The 6,205-nt window shown below is 32.3% G+C and overlaps 1 pseudogene; it reads left to right on the top strand.

Moving 5' to 3' along the window:
* Positions 1-3,831: 3,831 nt before the first annotated feature.
* LOC137805807 (WRKY transcription factor 72A-like) lies at positions 3,832-5,688 on the top strand (annotated as a pseudogene).
* Positions 5,689-6,205: the final 517 nt, after the last annotated feature.

Here is a 6,205-nt window from a genome sequence, read left to right as displayed (position 1 = left end):
TAAAAAAAATGGTCATTTCCATTTATTTCACTATTAAACTTAACATAGATGATGAGGCCTATTTGATACCTATCTCACTAAATAGACAACCTATTATCACTTGAAAGATCATCTCAAGGACGATCGATGTAAAATGACGTAAAATGACAACTTTTAAATTTTCGTTCATTCTCCTCAAAGGGTAATGATATCACTACAAGAAAATAATCAAATAGAAACCAATTTTTAGAGACCAAAATAATTAGTTGTAATAGTAACTAAATTAGAGACCATTTTAGAAACTAAAAAAAAATTGATTTCTAAATTAGTTTCTATTATTGTTAAATAGTTTCTAAATTAGTATCTAATTAACTACCAAAGTTTTAACTACCAATTATTTAGATTCTAAATTTGGTAGAAAAAACTTTAGTTGTTAACTAGATACCAATTTAGAAATCATTTAACAATAATAGAAACTAATTTAGAAACCAAAAATTTATTTAGTTCCTAAAATGGTCTCTAATTTAGTCATTATAGCAACTAATTATTTTTTGTTTCTAAAATTGGTTTTTATTTCATGATTTTCTTGTAGTGTATATTGACAACCCATATTTTTTATACAACCATATTATAACCCTGAATACAATTATTTTAATATTTTTTCATATTATTTAATTACAAATTTATCCTTTATTATATATATTTATATCTAAATCTATCGCATCAAAATTTTTATACAACTATTAAAGTATCATTTCTCATCCTCAAAACCATTCACTAGACACACACCTAGTTAGCTGACTATCATGGACATCGCAAAATACTCTACAAGTATAAAATTGTAAACAAAATAATATAATTTATCCTAATTTAAAAAAAAAAAAGGCGTATTCAGTTGCACGGTTGGCAACAATATGACATAATTATAATCTTTCTTAATTACTTTTATTTTTTTCCTAATTTTTCCATTTTATAAAGGAAACTTAACCACAACCATGATTTCAAATTTTTAGATAAAGTATTTTACTGTAATTCTCTCGTGTGTGTATATATATATATATATATATATATATAAAGGATAAATTTAAAATTAAATAATATAAAAAAAATATTAAAATAATAATATTAAGAATTATAATGTAATTATATAAAAAATATGCAACGTATTTTTTTTTATTTTTTATTTTTATAAAGTTTTCGTGTTAGGTATCACTATGCAACTTGACATCTCAGCTAAGCTCACACCTCAAGTAACAACAATCATCTGTCATCACATGAAAAAAAATATTATTAAAAAAAAAGAAAAAAAAGAAAAAAAAAAACAAAAATATGGGGGGACTAGACCAAAACCCAAATGTTAACACAAACGATACATAGGTAGATTATACCTATTCATAAATAATTCTAAGAACAGACTAGCTGGGAGTCTATTATACCAATGAAATGATTCTCTATGAATAAATGCTAAATTAGCCAACTTATCAGCACACGCATTCCCTTCACGAAAAATATGAGTTACCCTAAACCTGATTGTCCCACAAAAATTAAAACAAGTATTCCATCGATTCTGAAGCATCCACGGAACATTAGTCCTAGCAGTAAACGCAGCACAAACCAAGGCAGAATCACATTCAAGCCAGACATTAGTAAGTCCCATTTTTTGAGCTTCCTCTATAGCATGTATAACTCCATAAAACTCAGCAACCAAAGCAGTTTGAACTTCAAGAAACGCTGAAAAAGCACCAATAAATTCTCCCATACTCCCACGAAAAATACCTCCACAAGTAGCAAGACCAGAATACTCCCTAGCAGCCCCATCAGTATTAATTTTGACCCAGCCTGGTGAAGGAAATTCCCATCTAATAGGAAGAGGACGAAGAACTTTACCACTACGAGTCTTAATACCGAAAAACTTAATCACGTTGAAGTCCAACATATCATTCTTCATTGAAGCTTTAGACGAATTTCCCACTAGACAAGTTAAATCTTTAATTATCGAAATAGCCTTAGAAACCCCAATCTTATCCTGAAATCTAGCATAATTCCTCATACGTCATATCATCCATATAGAAAAGGTTATCACCGCAAGCTTAATCAATTTAACCAAAGGACTACCATCACTCTTAATAAAAGAAAGTATATCATCCTTATTAGAGAAATGAGAAGTAAGAAAAATTTGTCGAACCCAACTCCAAATATGCAATGCGTTAGAACATTCAAAAAATAGATGTTGAATAGATTCCTCTTGCTTTTCACAAAGCGAACACATAGAACATATATGCAAACCCTTATTCTGAATATGTTGATCTGTAGGAAGTCGCCCATGAAATTTTTCCAGAGTACTAGAGTTTTGGAAGGCGGAATAGATGAAGACCAAATGAATTTACCCCAACCACTTGGAACTCCTGGTTCCAAGAAAAAAGTCCTAGCCGATTTAAGAGTGAAACGACCATACTCATTTAGAATCCAATTAGGAATATCCTGTTCCTCTCTAACCATGATATGATTAAAAAAATGAGGCATCTGTTGTAAAGATAAGGGAATATTCCAATCACAACCTGTCCAAAATTGAGAGACTGTATCCGGAATGCTAACACCATTAGATAACCCTGCAATATTTGCTAAAGAAGTAGTAGAGCACCATTTATCATTCCAGAAATTAATAAAAGAACTTGTACCAACAGTCCAAGAAGTATAGTCAAGTATGGTAGAATAAAATTGCTTAATTCCAGGCCAGAAAGAGGAAGATCTATAAACCGTTCTAAATTCATATTTTGATTTAAGAACCCTGGCTTTCAAGAGTAAAGACCAAGGTTTGTCGCTATAAGCAAAGTTCCAAGCAAGCTTAAGAAGATATGCATTATTTTTATGATAAAGATTAATAATATTCAAGCCTCCATCCTCAAGAGACGAACAAATTTCCCCCCAATTAACAGTAGCAATACCTTTTTTCAGAATATCACCAGTCCAAATAAAATTCCGACACCACTGCTCAACTTGCTTAATAAGTGAAACAGGCCACTTATACATATTAAAACTATAAGCTAGAAATCCAGTAATCACTGTATTGACCAGCTGAATTCGACCCATCATGCTAAGAGATTTACCTTTCCAAGATGCTAGCTTCAATTTAGCTTCAAATATGCAACTTATTTGAATTACTCATGATTTAGTGCCATCAATATCAATGTGAAGATGAGGGTCAGAGTTACTGTACCAATATTCCTACTCAATCCAACGTGAAAAACGAAAAGCATGTGTCTTCAAGTTCTATGATTATACCTACGCCCTAATCTCTGTCAAAGTCTTCAGCACTTTATTTTTTCTCCTACATGTGTTCACAAGAGAACTAATTAATACTTGAGTAGATAAAGAAAAACTGCACTGAAAAAGTGGAATATATTTAACAGTTGGTTTGTGCTTTTTCGTCACTTAGCTTATCTTTTTGGTTCTGGCTTCTAAGTACAAACGAAGAATTATTTGGCTTTGCTAAGTTTGCCGCGTATGTTTTGCTGTATAAATATTGATGTGTATGTTTCGTGGACTAATAAAGGTTAATAATCAAGAACTCTTGGTTTAATTTAATTGCAATTTAACTAATAATTATTCTCAGTGAAACAAATCATGACACGTAAAGTAAACAGTGACACAAGAATGATAATTGTCACCAATTAGTGGATCGACAATAATAACTTGTTCCACAACTTTCCACATTCAATATTAATAGTGTATATTGTAATTCATTGCATCATTCCATCATAGTTCTCCCACCAATAACAACACTCCGAAATTTTCATCTACTTCACATCACACAGCAAAGTGTGTTATATATGTGTGTAAACTTGCTAATTAGCTTTGTCTTAGGTCTTTTATCTGTTACAACATGCAGGATCATAAGCTCGAAAGGGAAATGCGAGAGGTTGGAGAAGGAAACGATAACTTGAAACTTTCATTGGTAAGGGATTCAACTAGTGATGAAGAAAGTGAACTTGTTTCCCTTTCTCTTGGAATTTCATCTACAGGTAAACATGAGAAGAATAATAGAACTGAAAAGATCAGAGAAAATGAGGATTTGAAGGAAGGACTTTCACTTGGGTTAGATATAAGATTTGACCCTTCAGCTATAAAAAATCACAGCACTGAAAGTAGGTGTGATGGGGAAAGGAAGGAAGAGGAGCTCAGAGTGATATGGCCACCCAGTAAAGTTCTCAAGAGAACTTGGGATAAAAGTGAAGCTTCTCAACATGTTGAAGTCAAGAAGGCTAGGGTTTGTATCAGAGCTAGATGTGATACCCTCACGGTTAGTAATAGTATAAACTTAATATATTGAACATATATTGAACATATCACACATTGATTTCTTCCTTTTTTTTGGACTCAATATATAGCAGTTTCTATGTTTTGGTAACCATTATTGACATTTAATACAAACTATTATTTGTAGGTATTGAGATAGATTCTTACTTAGATTAAATAGTTATACTAAATTTTATCTTATTATATAAATGCCATTTTATTGCTTTCTATTAATTCTACATGGTTGAAACTTAAATTTGTACAGATGAATGATGGTTGCCAATGGAGAAAATATGGACAAAAAATGGCAAAAGGGAATCCGTGCCCTCGAGCATACTATCGATGCACTGTCTCTCCATCATGTCCTGTGAAAAAACAAGTATACAAAATTTTCTAGTGGATTGTCTAAGGCAAAAAAAGGAGAATAGGTCACATAATGATTAAATGATTAATGCTTGCTTCAAATTTTCAGGTTCAAAGATGTGCTGAAGACATGTCAATCTTGATTACCACCTACGAAGGAACTCACAACCACCCTCTTCCTACTTCAGCCACTACCATAGCCTACACAACTTCTGCTGCTGCTTCCATGCTTCAGTCTCCCTCTTTGACCACACAACTAGGACTAGCCAATTCAGATACTGTCCCTCTCATCAGTTCTAGTGTTCCTTGTAACCTTAATGCTCTAAACTTCACATCAAGCTATCACCACCTTTCAAAATCACCACACCTATACTTCCACACCTCATCTATTTCTACCTCTAATTCTCATCCCACAGTCACTCTTGACCTTGCCACTCCTCAAACCTCACCTCACATTGGAAAATTCACCCCAAGCTTGTCTTTCATACCAAAATATTCATCAACCAATGTTGATTTTTCCTCGAGTACCTTCTCTCCTTTGCAATCTAGTATGCTACACTCACCTTGCTATGGTGATTACTTCAACTACGGGGGATTGATCACCCCAAATAGAAACCATAATGGTTCCCTTATGAACACCGGAAAACAACCATTCCTGGGGCATCTTTGTCAATCTAATCACATTAGCAACCACACCATATCTAAACAACCTCTACCTGATTCCATTGTAGCTGCAACCAAAGCAATCACTGCTGCCCCAAAATTTCAATCTGCAATATTAGCAGCTGCCCTCACAGCATATGCTGGTAATGGGGTAAGAGAAAATCATGAGAGGCACAGAGTGCAGGTTTGGACTTAAATCTAGGTGGAGATATGGCATACCCAACGAACACAGTTTTCGCTAATTCTAATGCATCAAGGTACAAGAGAATGTCATTTTCTGCTCCTAGTGCTCCGAAAAGAGACTCGGTGATATTTCAACCATCACATGCATCTAAAAGCTCCTTTGGATCTTCGTCTAGTAAAAGTAACCTATTCTTAGATCAATAGATAATTTACACAATTACATCATAATTGTTTTCTAAGTTGTTCTTTTGAACTGCAAGGAATGGAAAGGAATATTATTGTTGTTTCCATAATGTTGCTGCGTTTGATACTTATTAACTTCTATCTAGATTAAATTATTTTTAGTTTCTTTCTATGTTTAGAAAGTTGAATATGGTTGTTCTATTTTCAAACCGTTCAGTTTGATTCCTTAAATTTTTCTAAAAAAAAATAATATATAATCTTTTCTGTCTAAATATATTAGGCACAAAGAATATGCTGGTGTATCGTTAACTTCGTCAGCATGATTTGGACAAAAAGGGGTAACATATAGATTTTTTTGAAACATTAAGAAACCAAATTTAATTCTTTAAAAATATAAAGACTAATTGAATTTTGTATATACATAAAGGGATGAAAAATAATTTAATATATATACATATTGTTAGAACTAGTATATAACTAGATTTATAATTCAGGATAATTGACTATGTTTTAGAAATAATATATTTTTTCTAATTAT

This window comes from Phaseolus vulgaris, chromosome 3, assembly GCF_000499845.2.
Source record: "Phaseolus vulgaris cultivar G19833 chromosome 3, P. vulgaris v2.0, whole genome shotgun sequence".
Lineage (NCBI taxonomy): Eukaryota > Viridiplantae > Streptophyta > Magnoliopsida > Fabales > Fabaceae > Phaseolus > Phaseolus vulgaris.
Note: the sequence above shows the minus strand (reverse complement) of the source record. Positions and strands in the feature narration are given on the sequence as shown.